This window comes from Onychomys torridus, chromosome 4 (genome assembly GCF_903995425.1).
Source record: "Onychomys torridus chromosome 4, mOncTor1.1, whole genome shotgun sequence".
NCBI lineage: Eukaryota > Metazoa > Chordata > Mammalia > Rodentia > Cricetidae > Onychomys > Onychomys torridus.
The window spans coordinates 54,581,485-54,600,268 of record NC_050446.1 but is presented as its reverse complement, the minus strand read 5'-3'; the positions used below and the strand labels follow the sequence as shown (position 1 = coordinate 54,600,268).

Below are 18,784 nucleotides of genomic sequence, written 5' to 3'. Positions count from 1 at the left end.
TATGGATGGTAACTTCATTAGAACACCTTCACGCCGGGCAGAGATAGGGCATGCCTTTAATGCCAGCACTCGGAGGCAGAGGCAGGTGGATCTCTGTGAGTTTGAGGCCAGCCTGGTCTACCGAGTGAGTTCCAGGAAAGGCGCAAAGCTACACAGAGAAAACCTGTCTCGAAAAACCAAAAAAAAAAAAAAAAAAAAGATCACCTTCACTTTGATGATTTTTCATTTCTTCATCCCTCATAGGCCACGATTTTATTATTTTTAAAAATTTTCCCGTGGAAGCATTAGAGTAAAGAGATGATTTTTAAATCCGTTCCTTTTCGTTCACAGAACAAGTTCTGTTTAAAGATGAAACCGGAAGTATCTTATAATAAGTGTAGACTTTCTACCAACTGACCATCAGAGTTCATTCTTTCATGGGGCATTTTGAGGAGTGTGTTTTTATTCTGTTTCTCCTGTTCATGGAGGAATGAATGTAAAGAAATTAAGAATTTTCCCACCGTCACAGAAACAGATCTGAGTAACCTTGACATTGCTGGCCGTGACCTTACCTTCTTCCTCTGAGCTGCCCTGAAATATTAATGACACCCTTGAAAGCATTCTCATCCGGTTTTTGGTTTTTTTTTTTCTCAAGTAGTATTATTGATTTATACATTTTTTAAACTTAAAAACTTCACAAAAGACAATTGCTCAATGGTTCAAAGTTATTTTCGATTTCAAAGTAAAACCTACCTGTAAATTTGACATGTCTGATTGAGAAAAATAATAGACTTCACTTTTGACAAGTTTCTCAAGAAGCACAGACCTCATTCTTGAGTACTTTTGGGTTTGACCTTTGGTTGTCTTGCTGGTAGCTACTAGCTTACCAGTTGTTTAGTTTGTCAAAATTTAATTTTTTTAAATGATATTTAATTTAAATGATAGTTACTCTGATCCAAACCTAAATGCTATTACTTAATTTTAAAATTTTTTCACTTATTTATAATTTATTTATTTATTTTGCTTTCAATACCAATATTAGAGATTAAGGGAAAACAACAATTCAGATGGGCTGATAAAGCTTAACTGCTAATATAATTTATTATGAAATACACATGTAAAGTCTGAGAAGATATATTTTGGAGGATATAAATTAATCTAAGTAACCTTTTTTTAAAACCTTTGGAAGATCATCATTAGTAAGCCAACTTCAAATAGTTGAGAACATGATCTTAAAATACTTACTAAATAAGAATTCTTACTATAAATTTTATGATAACTAATAACTTTAAGTAATGATTATCTATGAGTAAGGGCTTGCTTATAGCTGAGAGCCTCCCTCAAGAATCCCCTGTATTCATGGTTAGTATTTGTCTGTCCTTCCTCCTGGTTGCTTAGAAGAAGCAGAACAGAGTGAGGAGTGGGGCTCAGCACATATACTACATGGGATTCAACCCCCAGTCTCCATGTATCATATTGAAGGATGGAAGCTCAAAACTGTGGTTGGAGACATACTCAGACCAAAGATCAGAAATGAAATTTCCCTACAAGTTGATCCTTACCCCTGTGCTCCTTTTCTTTCTCACACTCAATCTTTGCTTCAACCCATTAGATAACAGCCTCAGAACCAATGACCTACCATGCTTTGCTGATGGTACCTTTCATCTGTGTGATTTTCTCAACCTCAGTTCTTAATTTTTAGAATGTGAGATAGTCAAGTATTATTTTAGAATCCCAATATCCTTTGCCATTCTGTGCCAAAACACAGAAGCAGGCCTGTCTCCTGTCCTGCTCCATGGCCTTTGTAGAGATAGCCCCACCTCCAAGGCCAAGCTTTGACTATGGCTCCTGAAGACAGTTACCTGTCTATCTACCTCATGGGCAGATCTGGAAGGCAATTCTATGCAGGCATTGGAAGCAGTTTCAGGGCCATCAGTACACGTGCTTCTGGAACCCCATAATAAGGTCTGGAAGAGAAGAACACAGATTTCATGTAGGCAGATCCACTTGGCCTATAGACTAAGGAGAGGTGTGACCAGAAAGATTGTATCTGATGTAGATATTGCAAACCAGTTATTTTAAAACTCCATCCAAATATGTGAATAGACCTTGAAGGCTGATGATATGTCTTTCCTACATAGCCTTTTAACAACTTATGTTTCAAGATCGTGTGTCTCTCAGCCCCGTGGTGTCCTGGGAAGTAATTTCAAGTAGTGCTTAAGAACAGTCTTGCAAGCTGAGGCAGAGTTCTGAGTTGGTTTGATTTCTGAGTTGTCCATTTTCTGACCCTTGGAGCCCTGGGCAGAGTGCTTTATCTGCTGAGCAGAGGTAATAAAATCTTCCTGCGGGTTGTAGCTCAAGCAGGAGAGGTTAAAGTCTTTAAGAGGCTTAGCTCAAGTAACTGCTCTGTCGATCATTGGGCTGTCATCATCTTCATAATTACTGGCATGATTCTCACAGCTGCTAGTCCTCATTGTCCATAACTATTGTGATGACCTTGGGCAAATCTCATGGCCTTTCCGAACCTCCATTCCTTCATTTATACAGTATCTGCACATGGGATAATTAAGAGTCTGTCTAGTTGAGCAGGAACTTTGTACAGTGCTTTCTTTCTCTTTCTATTCAACTTGATCATAACTCCCCTTCAATCTCTCTTGTAAATTGGGCGTGGAAGTTAGCTACTACACATGTAATACTACCAGGTACTATATTTTGATTAAACCTGGTATGCGAAAATCTGAATCTTTCATACAATACTGAAATATTCTGGATTAAAGATGTAGTTATGATATAAGTAGCTGCCCACAGGATGATACATTGTAGAGTTCCTGTACTCACAGGCTCTTCTGATAAATTAAAAATCAAATCTGATTTACAAAAAGATACTCAGTTTGCCTGTAACTCTTCAGAAACATATAAGTATTTTTTTAATCTCTTTGAAGATTGTCTTTTAAGAGTTCATTTAATCAGATTTCTCTCTCTGACAAACAAGCATTACTGCAAATATTTGCAGCCAGTTCCTGGAGAAGAGGTGGTCCATGGATCCTAAATCAAGAACCCTGGCATCAAACCAAAATAGAGATAAAGCCAGGTGAAAATGGAATATGCTGAAGATGTTGGAGCCCTTTCTAAATTTGTACTTCAATCACCTGGTCTCGTAGCATCATGGAAGCAAAGAGAAAAGCATCTACTAGTGGTGGTACTCTGTACCAGGCACAGAATCATGCATTTTATGAGTGCTATGGTGTCATCCCTCACCAAAATGAAAAGGCAGATCTTTCTGATAAGGAAACCAGGACTGAAGCAATCCAACAGCATCTCCTCAGTAGAAAACAATGGAAGCAAAACTTACAATTGGGACTTGCTATAAAGCCACTACAGTGTAGGGAAAGGCTACATTCTTTCCTGTTTCTTCTCAAGCTACCAGGTCCTTACAAAAGAGGTCACAGAAATGCTGAGATCGCTCTTCCTTGTGATCTTTGCCCAAAGAACCTCCTTAAACCAGTATGGTCCTGGCAGCCAGTCTTGCCTTCTCCTGTGCTGGGAGCTTGGCTGTCTTGCAACAGTGGCGTGTCGCTGTTGGGATGGACAGGGTGGGCAGACGGTTGAGAGATGCCAGACTCTTGGCTAGACATGACTCAACAGTTCTGATCCCCTACGTGCCCCAGTAAAAGTTTCCGGCTGATGGCTATATAAAGCTGTTGTCAGCAGAGGTGGCCTGTCAGATTCAGAATGTCCCATCTGCCAAATCCCACACGAGAAAAGTGAAGACAGGAAAGACAGGGCCCATTTGGAAAAGAAGATCTGCTTCTAGAAAGATTTATTACACAGGGGTCATGTTGCACCCATGAACGTGCTCACCCAACTTGACTCCTCCTTGACTCACTCATTCATTCACATTAAGATGACTCATTAATCTTTTCGAAAAGGAGGAATAAACAGAGGGCCTTACCTGAGGGACAGAACAACCGTAGTCTGGCTGGAATTCTGTCCTGGCATTATAATGTAATATAATTACAACCTAACAGTGACCTTTCCTCATAAATAGCCCAACCCATTATTGTGAAGTAATCACTGTGGTTTGCATAGTTTAAAGCCTCCTCTGTTAAAGTAAGTCAGGTGTCCCCATGTTCTAACCTCTCTAAAGTAGAACATTCTTAGTGAGCTGGGAATATGCTCACAGATCCATTTTTGGTTCCAAATCATTTTAAGATATGCTATCTTATCACTTCAGACTTCACAGTGTGTCCTAGAAAACCATGCTGTTTTCACACTGATATTAAAGGCACAGTGTGGCTTGGGATTTGATTTAGATTTTCCTTGTGATTTCCCACATGATCCAAAGTGTCTGACCTTTATTTGGCAATAATGAGGAAAACATACCTTGAGAATATTTGAGAGGAAATGTACATATTTAGGAATAAGTGACCTCTTATATGCCATTTTTATTACAGGCTGTGAATAGTACAAATGATAAAATTCTTAGACCTCCAGTGAGAGGAAACTCTCAAGAAATGTTAATATAAGAACCATTGATATGCAAACATGTAGAGATGAATAATAAATTCATTGAGTGTTACTTGCTCTTAAAAATACATTAATGAGATGGCTCATTCAGGAAAGATAATTTAGATTCCACAGGATCCAAATAAAAAGTTACACATGTGTATGTGCCTGCAGTCTCAGCTCTGGAGAAGCAGAGACAGGGGGATACCTGTGGCTGGCTAGCCAGTCTAGGCAAAATCATAGAGCTCTAGGGTCAGTGGAAGACCCTGCCTCAAAAAATAAAATAACAACAAAAGTGGTGAGCAATTGAAGAAGATACCTGATGTGGACCTCTGCCTGTCACATACACACACACACACACACACACACACACACACACACACACACACACACACACGACAGCCAGGGGGGAGGGAGGGAGGGAGGAAGACCCACTTTTCAGTGTCCACATGTCTAATGGAGTAAGGGAGGAAGCGAAGGTTAATACAGATAGTCCGGTTTCTCCATAGATAACTTTATAGATTTGCCTGCTTTGAGTATGCAGAGTTGGACAACACAAAGCTACCATGACGTCATTGGAACACAATCATTTTTACATTAAAAGGGCGTTATTTGCTCTCTCAAGAGTGACTTTGACACTGCAGACCCCTCGAGTGATGTAATCAGGTTCATCATGTATTTGTCCAAAGGAGTTCATACAAAAGTAATGATGCTGAAATAGCAGAGGCCACCGTCACTAAAACTTAGTTCACCATGGAGAAAAAAAGAAGCTAAAATTTGATGTTTAAAAAGTGGTGATTTCCAATTTCAAAAAATTTCAAATGTATTAAATTCTTACAAGATTTGTTTTGTGAATTTATACCAATCATAAATTGGTTCTTTAACAAGGTCATGTTCATGTTCACAGAAAAGTCAGCAATCTTTCACATGCAAAGAAATGAGCTCTGGTTACAGCTCTCTGTGTATGTCTTCACGAACAACAGAGATCATGGTTCAGGCTTTCCGAGGCAGACAGGCCATAAACAAAGAGGAGGACGCTGCCTCTGTTTCAAGGCCCAGTGTGGTAATGTTGCCATTGAGGTGTTGTTGCTGGCTCATTTGCTGTGTTGAATGCAGCTATCCTGTGAGTTAACAAAGTTCCTGAGGTCTATCCAGGAATTCAGAGTCCACCTGTGATCCTGTGTTTAAGGAAAAGGCTTCTGAGTTCTAGGATACTGACCTCTAATTGTAGGGCTGGAGAGACAGCTCAGATGGAGGAGTGTTTGCCCAGCATACAGGAAACCCTTGTTCAGTCCTCAGTATGCAATACACTAGGTATTAGGGTTGGGGGGCAGGGGCCAAGCCTGTAACCCCAGCACTCAGGAGATGGAGGTAGGAGAATCAGAAGTTCAGAGTCATCTTCAACTATCTTGTGAGTTTGAAGCCAGCCTGGAATACATGAGACCCTGTCTCAAAAGGAAAAATAAAAAAATAGACCCCATTTGTAAGGAGTAGACCTGTACTCTTAACAGTGTTCATAATTATCAATGGGAAATGAGACCATTAATTAATATATAATAACAGGGTTCTTAGGATAAAATATAGATGCTATTCCCTTCTTCTCATTCATTATTTCATTGAGTACCTTTTCTAGTCAGAACAGTAGGCAAAGAAGTGAGCCAAATTTAGTCTCTAACCAAAGAGCTTAGCATTCCCTAGAGAAGGAGGTGTCAACACAGTAATACACAAACCAGTGTCTTAAGTACCATAATAAACATTTCAGTGAATACATTGCAGGTTTGGAGAGAAAGAAAACACTTATGAAAGTAGAGAATACCTTCTTGAGGGGCAAAATAGTATCTAAAACTCATTTTTAAACAGAAAGGACTTCAAATAAGACAAAAAGGGAGACACATCCTGGGAGGTATGACATAAATGAAATAATACAACCAAGAAAGCATGCCTGTCCTAGAAACAGCTGCTGCCTCATTTGGTAAACATTCTTGGGGCATTGGCCCCATATCTGACACCACCTGAGGGCCAGAAAATAGGAGATAAATAAATAAACAAACAAATAAGTAGGCATTGCTCTTGATGAAAGCCTGTGTTTAACAGATTTTATAAAACATAAAGGAGTAACTAGTTCTGCTAAATAGGGAGATGGCAGTGGACACTGAGTTGAAACCATTGGAAGGGAATCCTATGGTGATGGCTGAGTGATGCTGATAACACTCACTGAGTCCTTCAATAGTCTAGGCACCATAATAAGAATTTACATCATTATTTCTCTTGGCTCTGCTCAGGAAATGATATTATTATTTTATTCTTGCTCTTCAGTTAAGAATTATATCTTAAAAGGCAATTAATTCATTAAATATTCAGGTAGTGAGTAGCAGAGTGGAGATTTGAATGAGTATGTTGAATTTCAGAGCACTGAGGAAAGCCACAGAAATAGGAAAATGGTTGACTCAAGGTGCTTTTAGGAATTCCACTGAGAGATGAGAGGGGAATCTGTGGTTGGTATGTAAAATGAATTTAAAAAAATTAAATACAAAAAGTAATGAAAAGTTTAAAAAAGTAAAAAAAAAAAAAAAAGAATTCCACTGGTTAATATTGAGTCCAATTGGTAAATATTATGTTAGTGGACTGGAGATTTTGAGGAGTCCCATCTGGGATACCATATGTTACTAAGGAGCCTGAGGTTCCCTTCTCAGGGTTCCAAGTCTCTTAATAAAAGAATTCAACAACAGACTCTGTAGGATGTTCAAGGACAATTTCGTTAAAGTTGAAAAGAAAAACCACAGGAAAGGTAAGCCATAAATCTCAGTAGCTGCATAGAGGAAGGAGATGGGAAGAGAGGGAATGCCTTTTTGAGTTAGGCATAAGCAAAGCAGCCCTATGGCAGAAGGAAGGTAACATCAGAAAAAGACTAAAACAGCCCAAAGTATACAACAAAGGAGATGTAGGCTCTAGCCAGTACCCGAAAGAAAGATGCGTAAAAGAAAGAAAAAGAAAAAATGTAGCTTTCTATGTGAAGACTACAGAGAAGCTGAGGGACCTGACAGCCACAGAGAGCGAGGATGCTGGAAAGAAGAACATTCTCATTAAAGGGACCATTATTTCCTCCACCTCTTCAGTGTCATGTTAGGTGAATCTGCCCTCCCAAGGGGTGGTCTCCTACCAGGAGGATTGACTTGTCCCAGTAGGTTAATTCTTACGTTTTGAGTAGCTTGGAATGATAGGTCTCCACCCAGGAGGAAATAGTGTTCCCTCAATAGCCTCCAGTGCTACTGCAGTGAAGTATAGATGCTAGGCTAGTCATTCATTCATTCATTCATTCATTCATTCATTCATTCATTCATTCAAGATATTTCATCCATGCCTTCTATACCTACTTCTAAGCCTGCTACATTAGAGAGCAGCTAGTGTGCAGCTCAGTGAAGGTGATGGTAATGAGTATGTAAAGGAAAGGAAACTGATGTCATAAAGATCACTAACCTGATTAGAGAACTCAGAAGAGGAGAAATCAAGCATAACATCATAACATCAGGTTTCCTGCAGTCTAAATGGGAGGCTGCTGGTGCTAGACTATGAACTAGAGACCGCAGTGGGGTAGGGGCAGAGTGCAGGGGGGTGGGGCAGCTACCGTGGCAGGGCTGTGATAACTGTTTTCATCCAGCATGAGTTGGAGGTGAGGTACCCCTGTGATACTGGCAGGAGAGATCTGGGAAACGCTTAGAAACTCAGAAGAGAAACAATTTAGATGTGGGATTGTATTCTACCAGTGGTAGGAAGGTCATGAATGACTAGTTAAAGGCTTTTAAACCCTGCTAGAGAAAATGGAAGTGTAGGCTTCTCTGAAAGGAGTTAAAAAGTTGGGAGAAAAGAGAGTAGATTAGACTGCAGTTCATGGATACAGTAAGTTTTCCTCAAGAGAGCAAAGACTAAAGAAAGCTGTTGAGTAAAGTCTGGAGTGGGTGGGCTGCACTAACACAGGTACTCAGTTGCAGCTGACCCATCCAAACTCCTCCCAAACTTTAGACAACCACTTACAAGCCACCTCTCCAGAGCCTTTATCCCTCCCCCAGGCTCCCCCATGGAGATGTAGTTCTTTATCCCATTCTCCTACAGGCACCACCTACCAGTAGAGAGATTCTGCCAGCTTCCAGTTCCCTGGGGGTGGGACTTGTTAAAACAAACATTTGCAGTGCCCCACCCCAGGAGGCCTGGGATGGGGACTGGGAATTGGTTTTTTATACACATTTTGGGGAGATGCCGATGTAGCTCATCTAGGGCCCACACTTTTGAACATCGACCGAAACTAAAAGTATATAGAAGTATAAATAAAGTTTGAAAATTCACCAGTTGCAGACCCAGAGATAGTCCTGAAAAATACTCCAAGCAGGTGCACTGTACTTTGTCTACTGACCCATGGGCTCCTTAAGGGAACTACATCATGGGTGAAAGTTTAATTTTACAAAACGGCAAAATCCTGGCATGGCTGTCTTTTATGTTATTCCTTGGAGTCTGAACATTATGTAAGACACACACAAGTGTTAGTTGGAGGGAAATGGGCTCAGAGCTGACCTACCACGTCCCACTTAGTGTTTCGCTGTTGCTCATTCCTGGAGAAGCACGCTGTCTAAGAACTGACTTTATCATCACCGTTCTGAACTCTGCATCTGGTTATTATGTTAGGCGGTTTACCTTTCCCTGGTCATGACTGTGCAAACCCAACATGATTGGTTTTGTACATCTCAAGGGTTGGCTCTGGCTGGCAAAAGTACTAAGTTGCACAATGCTTGTGCAAACGTCGGTGAGATGCCCTCCAAGCAAATGCACCTGTGTTGGTGACAAAACACCGCACAGTCCCCACCCCAGTCACAGCCACACTGTGCAACGTGGACAGATGACCATCCTTATTCTGACCACAGAGCCAAATGACTCAAGATGGAAGGTTGCATTATAGGAGTAGATACTGTATCATTTTACTCCCGGGCCTAGACAAGTGCTAATTTCAACATGATAATTCCCCCATAGAGCTGAAATTAGGGTTTTGAGTTGGAATGCATTGACATCACTGCTAATGTTGGCAACATCAAATTGTCATCAGCTTTAGTCTTTTTTAATTATATGCTCTAAATCTTTACTTAAAACCTAAATTTCCATGGGAAAGAAAACACTTTTTTTTTTTTTTCATACCAAATAGCTTGTAAATAAACCGTTTTCTGCTAACAGAATACAAATCAGGTTCATTTGGGAACAGGTTCTACTCTGAAATAAAAGGCAATTTTAAATTTTAGATATGGCTACCCATTTAGGGGAAAAAAAAAAAAAAAACTCTTTAAATCTAAGTGATACCAAGAATTCCAAATCATTGTGATAGATACTCTGTGAGCATTAAGCTGTTTTGTTGGGGGAGAGACGGTCATCTGATTCACCTTGCCACAGAGGACTGCACAGGGGACTGAGAAAAATGCTAACAATCAAGAAAGTGACTTGTCAGTCTTTTAGGATATATTTGGTTGGCTGTCGTCAGAAGGTGGCCTGCCCTCTCCCAGGAATCGTGTTGCAAACACTCTCCTCTATAGTAATTAGAGCTAGGCAGCAATTAGACTTGTGGTTTGTTCAGACGCGCTGCCTGCCGGCCTTTCCTAGCACCACATCTCGCAGGAGCACGGGGCGGAGATGATGGAAGGATTTCTCTCTCCGCGTAATGCCGCGCACAGTGAGTGAGCGACCGCGTGAGTGCGACTGTAATCTTTAGAGTGAAGGTAAGCATCGCTGACTGCTGGGCATTCACACCGCAGGGGACTTCTCCACGAAGTGTGTGACAGAAATCTAACATGGTCCAAAGCAGCTACAGAAAAAGAAAAACATCAGAATCAGGAAAAATAACACTTGCTAATTTTAAGACACCCCGATCCCCCACCGGGTGCGCACTCCTGATCTTACTTCAGGTTTTCCTAACTTGTTTGTATTTAAAGTGTGTTGTTGAGGCACTTAGCTAAATATCATAAAGATGTGGTTGGATGATTCCCTGTCTTACCTGTCTGAGCTACAGTTCTTTTTCCTTTTGAAGTTTGTCTTAGAATAACTGCTGGATACAAACAACCCCAAGTGTGTGAGAATCGCCTCTCTTTCTCTTGTCTTACTGAGATTTCTTTAAGCTGAGGGTGTTCCCCACCTACAAGTCCACTTTTATATTGACAAAACTGTGACTGGTTGCCTGCAATAAAATGGAGCAATGTGGGTGATTTGCGCTGTTTGTCTCATGATTTTTATGACAAGCACACTGCAGGCTGTAACGGACCATCTGGTTTTAGTCAAACTCAGTGGTTTGATGTTTGTTTCAACTCTTGGGCATAGAACTCTCAGGAGAGCAGGTAAGCTTAACTCCTCCAGAGGGAGTATTGTCTGCTCTAAGGATGGGTGGATTTTGTGTGTATAAAATAGGTGCTTGTGACATCTCACTTCTATTTGGATGTTTCCAACTTTGTTTTCTCATCCTTTTTTCCCTTTTCCTTTCAATATTGCTGTTTGTAAAACATGAATAAGTGTTACTGCTAGGAAAGGACTTGGGAACCCTTGGCAGCGGGAAGATGTTTTTATCTCACAGTCCCAGTGGGATTTTAGGTGGTTTGGAAAATATTGAAACAGCGTCAAGTTCTTGTATTCTGCCTCACTGGTGGATTAGAGGTATAAACACTGAGGGTTCAGTGAACTCTTGCAACAAAAATGAGTGTGTTAAAGCCAAATCTCATTAATGCTTCCAAGGTCCTTCAAGCTCTGTGATGTGTGACCTCTTAGACTGTGCTACTCAGTGTCGTCATCACAGTAGACTGGCTTCACATCACTGAAATCCGGATTTGTCTAGTCCTCTACTATTGTTACCGTTTTCTATGATTGCTTTCTTTTCTTTGCTTAGCATTTGTTGTGTGTGCATATGATATATATATGTGTGCATGTGTTCATGTGTCCATGCACATGGAGACCAGAGATCTGTCACTCTCCCCTTACACTTTGCAATAGAGTCTCCTAATGGACCTGGAGCTCACTGACTAAACAAGACTAGCTGCCAAAGAAGCTCCAGGGATCCAAATGGGGGCCATCACACCTGCACAGCAAGCAGCTTACAAACTAAGCCACCGGCCCCCATAAGGCCCTGCTTGTTCACTTTCTTACGGGATTGTTTACCCATGTGTATCATTTCATTTGTCTGAAAAGAATAGGATGATCGTAATCCAGCCAGGACTCTAGAAGACATCTCATTAAATGCATATGTCAGAAGTCTATTTAATATGTGTAGTAGGACCATGAGCCCTGAAGTGAAAAGGGATAGTGCTTGTGTGACCCAGGACACAATGCTAAGTTTCTATAACAATACATCCTAATAGTCCATGATGCATTTTAAAAATGCATACTAAAAGTCTTCGGGGGCATCTGAGCTCCTGACTTGTCCCATACTATCACAAGTTGAGCAGGTACCGCTGTGGAAGCACATAGGAAATCAGTCCTCAGTTGTTGCAGCCAACACAACCACTTGAGACATAACCAGAGATGTGAGGCCTAATAGAATTGTTGTGTTGTGACCAGATCCTCAAGTAGTCTCCCTCTCAGTCTCTTAATTTATAGTGACATAATGCAAGGAATGAAATCAGAATTAAAGCTGCAAAGGAGGCAGAGGCAAAAAGTATATTAGTTCCTGGTAGTATTATGATGTGTGATGGACAAAGGGATAGGAAGACAAAACAGACAGAGGACAGACCAGCACACACAGAGCCTGGAGAGAGAGAGAGAGAGAGGAGATGAGAGGCAGGGAGGCCTGGCAGATTGGGAGTCAGGGTTGGGGTGAAGGTGGTGAAGGATATGAGAAAGACAGAGGTCTGTGCTGTTAGAAGAGAGAGAGAGGAGATAAGTTGGAAAATGGGTAGAGATTATGCAGTTTGGAACTTTACCTAGAATATACTTCATCAAAGTAGACTCGGTGAGTATTAGGTCCATTTTTGTGGTTTTATTTTTCTTTCCATTGGTGACTTTTAAAGCAGGGGTTACTTAGAGGGCTGTGTCAAGTCCAGGATGACCAAGAGTTAAAATAAACATGTTCTAAAAGAAAACATTTCCATCCCTTTGCTCCCTTACGACATAAATCACTGAAGAGATGTACAATGACCACCGTGATAAAATCCTTTCCTTTTGTGGGACTCCTCACTAAAAGCCCATTATGTCCACCAGTCCCCATAGTTTCCTGATGAGCTAAGTATTGTGCAGGTGTAAGCAATTCCATGAGAAGGAAGGATACAAAAAGAAGCCAGTAGTGAACCCTGGACTAGATGTTTTGTTTATTTAGTGAGCAAGGGAGAAACATTTGGGGAGTCGAAAAGATATTCCATGTAAGGAATATTACCTAGCTTGAATAAAATCACCTCATTAGCAATCGTATGGATGAACCTTAGTATGATGAGTGTCTTGGTTAGGGTTTCTATTGCTGCTACAAAGCACCATGACCAAAAAGCAAGTCAGGGAGGAAAGGGTTTATTTGGCTCACATTTCCACAGCGCTGTTCATCATTGGAGGAAGTCAGGACAGGAACTCAAATAGGGCAGGAACCTGGAGACAGCAGCCAATGCAGAGGCAATGGAGAGGTGCAGCGTACTGGCTTGCTCTCTATGGCTTGCTCAGCTTGTTTTCTTAGAGAACCCAGGACAATCGATCCAGGGTTGGCCCCACCTACATTGAGCTGGACCCTCTGCCATCCATCACTAATTATGAAAATGCTTTACAGCCAGAACTTATGAAGGCATCTTCTCATAACTCTAGTTTGTGTGTCAAGACTAGCCAGCACAGTGAGCTAACAAAATAAGCCAGTCAGAGAGAAAAGTGTCACATGTCTCCTTTGTGGAATCTTCAACAAAATGCGAGAGTATAAAAACAGAATAACTAGGAGCTTACCAGAGAGGGGGTGCAGGGAGGGCAGAGGGCAGTGCAAGTCTGAGGGTGCAAGGATAAATCTGAAGATTCCACAGACAGCACAGAGGTGACCATAGTTAATGATATCATTTGGCATACAAGAGATTTTTCTGGGAATAGGTTACAGGTGCCCTCACCACACACAAAGGATGATAATAAACTGCTTACCCTACAGTAATCACCTAAGGATACTGAGCATAATATTCACTATTGATCTTTTTATTTTATATATATTTTATAATATTGAAAGCCTTTTACTACATAGAGAAGAATAGCAAGACAGAGAAAACACTGAAGTCAAGTTAAGAAATAAAAATTGCCATGACTTTGATGTGTGTAGTCTTTAAGCTTAAAAGAAAAAAAGGACTTGGGAGATGGCCTGCTTAGTAAAATTGCCTGCCTTGTCAGGGCAGCCCGAGTTCAGTCCACATAAACTGCTGAAAAAAATATCAGGCATGATGGCTTGTACTTGTAATCCCAGGGTTGGGGAGGCACAGTCATTTGGACTCCCTGGCCAGTCAACCTAACCTACTTGGTGAGTTCCAGGTCAGTAAGAGACCCTGTCTAAAAAATGAAAAAGGATGAAAGTACAAATGTAAAATATAAACAGTGACACCTTGGAATCACATTCAGGGTTGTCCTCTGAACTTCACACACACACACACACACACACACACACACACACCACGTTTCTGCACACACATGGACACACACAGAAAGAAGAAGAAGGAAATCCCATAAAAGAAAACCTAGAACAAAGCCAGTGTGATAGTACAAGAGTAAACACGATGCACAGGGCAGGGCTATCATTTCTGAGGAATCACTCCAAGTGCAGACAATCCTGGGGTATTCATGCGGGGCCTTATCTGATGCTGTTTTGCATATCACTCCTGGCTCAGGAACTGCTGCCTGACTGGAACAAGTAGAATCAATTGTGAAGATGTCAGAGGTGGCAGAGTTCCACGAAGTCCAAATCCCCTGCGGAGTGTAGGCCCCCCTGTGCTACAGGATGCTCCGTGCTTGTCATGAGGAGGGTGCTAGCACATGGCTTCTGGTTGCCGAGCTCCAGTGTTGGGGGGAGCTGGATGCGCTGCTTGACTAGGTTGTGGCTCCTCATGTAATTTTTGTTCTGTTCTGTTTTTGCTGCACAAGAAAAAGATGGTGGGGTGGACATTTTAGGAGATAAAACTGGCAAGTGCTAAATAAGGAGATGGTGTTGGTCCCAGTCCTCTTTGCACAATGAAGACACACTCAGTCACCATCCCTCCTTCCTTCTCCTGAGCCTTTCTCAGCCCGTCACCCATATCACCCCCAATGTCATTTCTCACACCTGCTCATGCCATTGTCTGGTATAGTGAGGTCACACACTCCCATAGCAGGCTTCCCAGGGGATATAGTAATGGTCTTCATGCTACTTGTGGCAGTGAATGTCAGCTGGGAGCCATCTCTTCCATGGTAGAGGGTCAGGAGCATCCCCTTTGATGATGGCTGCCATGGTTGGTAACTGGCCACTGGCAGTTTTCCTGAATGCCCTGTAGCTATTATTACGATGGTTGTGAAGATTCGTGTGCACAAGGGGCCAGCGGTTTTTACTGTTTTTATCTATTATCCCCAAGCTGTGCTTTCTGGGAGCCTATTTGCTTTTTCTTTGGTGGAGGGGAGACAACAGGTTTTGAATAGCTTTGAAGTGTTTAGTTAATATTTAAACCCAAGAAACCTTTTCCTCTTTATCAAGGTGGGAGTAGAAGGCTCAGGCAGAGCAAATATTAACTGTGTTTCCTTAAATTGAGCAAGCTTGGGGGAGGGTACCTTTTTAAGAGCATAATTTACATATACCACAGTTCCTCTCCCACCCACCCCTTTTTAGTTGTTAGATGTAAATAGCCTAAATATTGAATGCAGGAACCGAAATTCTTTCTCACCAGGGCATGAGACAGTTTGTGTCCTGGAGCCAGAATTTACAGCAGCAGCCGGTACACTGACCTCCTAGGTGGCTGGATCCAGCCCCTTTCCTACTGGCCCTTTGTGCCAGGCTGGCCCAAAGAGAGCCAGAGGCCAGAAGGGCCCGCTGCTTTGATCTGCTCCAGCAGAAGGCCAGTTTCCATTGCTTGGGAATGTCTTTTCAGATCGTGAGTTCATTGCCTGTTTGACGGTGCTTCTCTACAAACCCACCAACCCAAGTGTGGGTGTCCCCGACCGACCGCAGTGCTGTTTGAATTCATTATATTGATCCAAGCCATGTGGGTAAAAGCCTGGTTTTAATGGACTCTTGCTCTCTCTTTTTCCCAGTGGGGAAATGGAAAAACTCATTCAAAATGAGCTGCTGCAATCCTTCTTTAAACTGGGGAGAAATGCGGGTCCTTGGCCACATCAGCCCCTCTCTCATCACACTCCTTTCTTCCATGATTCAGAGTGACAAAACACTGGCATTAAAATCTTCCTTGAAAAACAAAAGTGATTTTTTTTTTTCTGTTGAAATTCAAAGTTAGAAAGCAGAACGGACCACTACAGACTTACATGACTGAAGATAATGGTGTCTGCCGCAGTGGTTCACATTTGTGACCTCAGTTCTTGAGAGGAGGAGGCAAGAAAGAACAGGAGACTGGTTATCTCAACAGCACAGTGAGTTCTAACCTTCAGGGCCAGCCTGGGCTACAAGAGACCCTATCTCAAGCCTTCTCCAACACCCCAAGAAAGAAGATAGTGAAAACAACATGTAATTCATACGAAACTTAGGTTGTGCCGTCTTAAATATTCAAAATGGTGACACTGGGCAATGGGCTCTTTGTTTACCCATCAAGTGCCGTGGTGAAATCTTATTTTACTCAAATCAAATCTAAACTATATTTATCTCTAATATTATATGAGATAGAACTTCTCTAGGAATATATGATCACTTGAGAAACAGTGATGTCTTTCCTAGGAAAGTTTGTATTTTCAGGACACTTCCTAAAATAAGCCATCACTCTATTAGTTTTCTTTCGTGTTGTGTGTGGGGACAGCAAACTGTAGCTGTGTTTGTCACAGTTAAGCTTTCAGACTGCATGGAAGTCTGGATGCCAAGGCTAGGAGTCACTGAACAGACATAGCTTAGGACCATCTCCCTGAGTCTTTTGGCCAGAAAAATGTCACCAGGCTCCTGTGACCTCTCAGGCCATGCCTGTCCTCAGACAATTTTAGTAAATCCATGTCTGGAGATCATTCTGGCTTCTCTAAACACTTGGTAATTCAGGAACCAGCACATGACATTCCCTTTTGATAAGTCAGGTGTATTAAAACGCTGCTTTCAAACCTCGAGACGGCATCTGCTAGGGACCTGTTTTTCCTGCTTGGAGTCTTCTATCTTGCACAATTGTGCTTCATACTACTGGGGAACAAGCTGAGGGACTATCAGAAAGCTGAAATATTTCAAATTCACTTCTGACTATCTCAACTTAAATTTGTGAAATGCTGCTGTTTTTTTTTTTCCTCAAAAGATTGCAACCGCAGCAAAGCATGTCACATGCTTCCCTAAACCGCTAATGTGCATTGCATAGTTAATAAATCTCGTTCATTCTTTCACCATTTGAATATAAGAAATTCAATGTGGGGGCCAGATAGTAAGAGAGAAATCTATAGCTACCTGGCTGTTTGTACTCCACCGTCACAGCATGCGAAAAGCCATCTTCCTGATTGAATTCATCACTTTGTATAAGAGCTGTGCATTATGACTAAACTGAAGGACAGCCTGGCTTACAATCCATCACGACAAGCCTTCACTGCAGTTTTCCTCATGCACACCAGAGCATGGGGTTCCCAAGGATTTCCTTATAAATTCAGCTTTTCCCCTGGGCTCCTGTAATGGCAGATGCTGAGGAATCTCTCTGCAGGCTGAGGGGCATGGGGAACCTTTGCTGCCCTCAAACCCAGAAGCCAACAGTTAAAATTGTGTATAGAGTCAGGAGTCTGAAGAGGTGGGTCAGTGGCAAAGAGCATATACTGCTCTTTAGAGGACCTGGGTTCAATACCCCCCACCCCCACACTTACATGGATGCTCACAATTGTCTATGAACTCCAGTTCCAGGGACTCTCTCGTCTTCTTCTGCCCTCCATGGGCACCAGGCACACATACAGTACATACATTTACATACATTCAAGCAAAGTGTTCCTACACATTAAATTAAAATAATGAATATTTTTTAAAAATTGTGTAGCCTCAGACTTCTAGATATACATTAGCCTCTTGCACAGTCTCCTTTCTGTTTCCTAAGGAAATGCCAGCATCATGAATGCCCTTTAACTGACAAGTCACTTAGAACACAATCAAGCTGGCCGTGCAAAGAGAAACTCAGAATTCACTTACGACACTATAATAACCTGACAGTATTCAGAAATGTCCTTTTTATTGGGGAGTTTTCCTCTTATTTGGAAAGGTTTTCTTAACAGACTGATCCTGTTTTTAAAAACAGCTGGTAATGTTCACAGAAAGGCACCCTGACACCTCTTTTCCTTCCCATTGTTTTTTCTCGTTCTTTCTATTACTCACTGTTGTATAGAGTTTGGTATCATATTTTTCTCACTACCAGAGTCCATTGTTATGAATGTTTTGTTGTATAAGATCCTAAAATTATTTTGTTCTTTCTCTAGTTGATGGGTTAATTGACTGTTTTCCGGTTGGAACTACTGTTGCTATGATTGTTCTATAATTCATACTGCTTCTGTCAGGCATCTCCCAGGAAGCAGAACCGCTGAGTCATAGGATATGGTCTACTACGCTTATGGGAACATTGTCACATAGGTTTTTCCAAGTAGTTGTAACAATTTATGCTTCATTATGACTCTACCTACTTCCTCAAAGCTGAGTCTCTCTTCATTGTAGATGTAATCTCATGGCTATGTAGTAGCATCTTCTTTTAGTTATAAATCTCATATCACTAATGTCTAATGTACCACATTTTGTAGAACTCGCCATTTTAATAACTACTTTTATGAAATGGCTCTTTGGGTTTTTCCTCATTTTTCTTGTTCTAATGTCTTATTGTCTTTCTATAGACAAGGGACCTGAATATATGCCATCCATACTATATATATATATATAGATAGATAGTGTGTGTATGTGTGGGGTGTGTGTGTGTGTGTGTGTGTGTGTGTGTGTGTGTGTGTGTGTGCGCGCGCGCTAATTCTCTCCTAGTCTTTAGGTTGCCTTTTCAGTTCCTTGCAGGTGATTTTTTGTTTGGGTTTTGTTTTGTTTGTTTTTGCTGTATCCTTGTTCTTAGTAGAATATGTTCTTTCATCTTTTCCTTTTGTTATCAACACCTTCAACTTCCTGTTTAAGAAACATTGGTTTATTGCAAGGTCATAAAGATGTTCT

General features: G+C 41.4%; 1 protein-coding gene across 5 annotated transcripts in view; it reads left to right on the top strand.

Moving 5' to 3' along the window:
• The window catches only part of Znf385b (zinc finger protein 385B), a 391,103-nt gene that overhangs the window by 270,996 nt on the left and 101,323 nt on the right, over window positions 1-18,784 (top strand). The window contains exon 1 of one of the 5 annotated variants that reach the window (XM_036186186.1): window positions 10,078-10,238. The exons of the other annotated variants lie outside the window; for them this stretch is intronic. The gene's annotated coding sequence lies outside the window, so the exon portion shown is untranslated. Of the gene's footprint in view, window positions 1-10,077; window positions 10,239-18,784 lie in introns of those variants that run through there. 5 annotated transcript variants of the gene reach the window in all.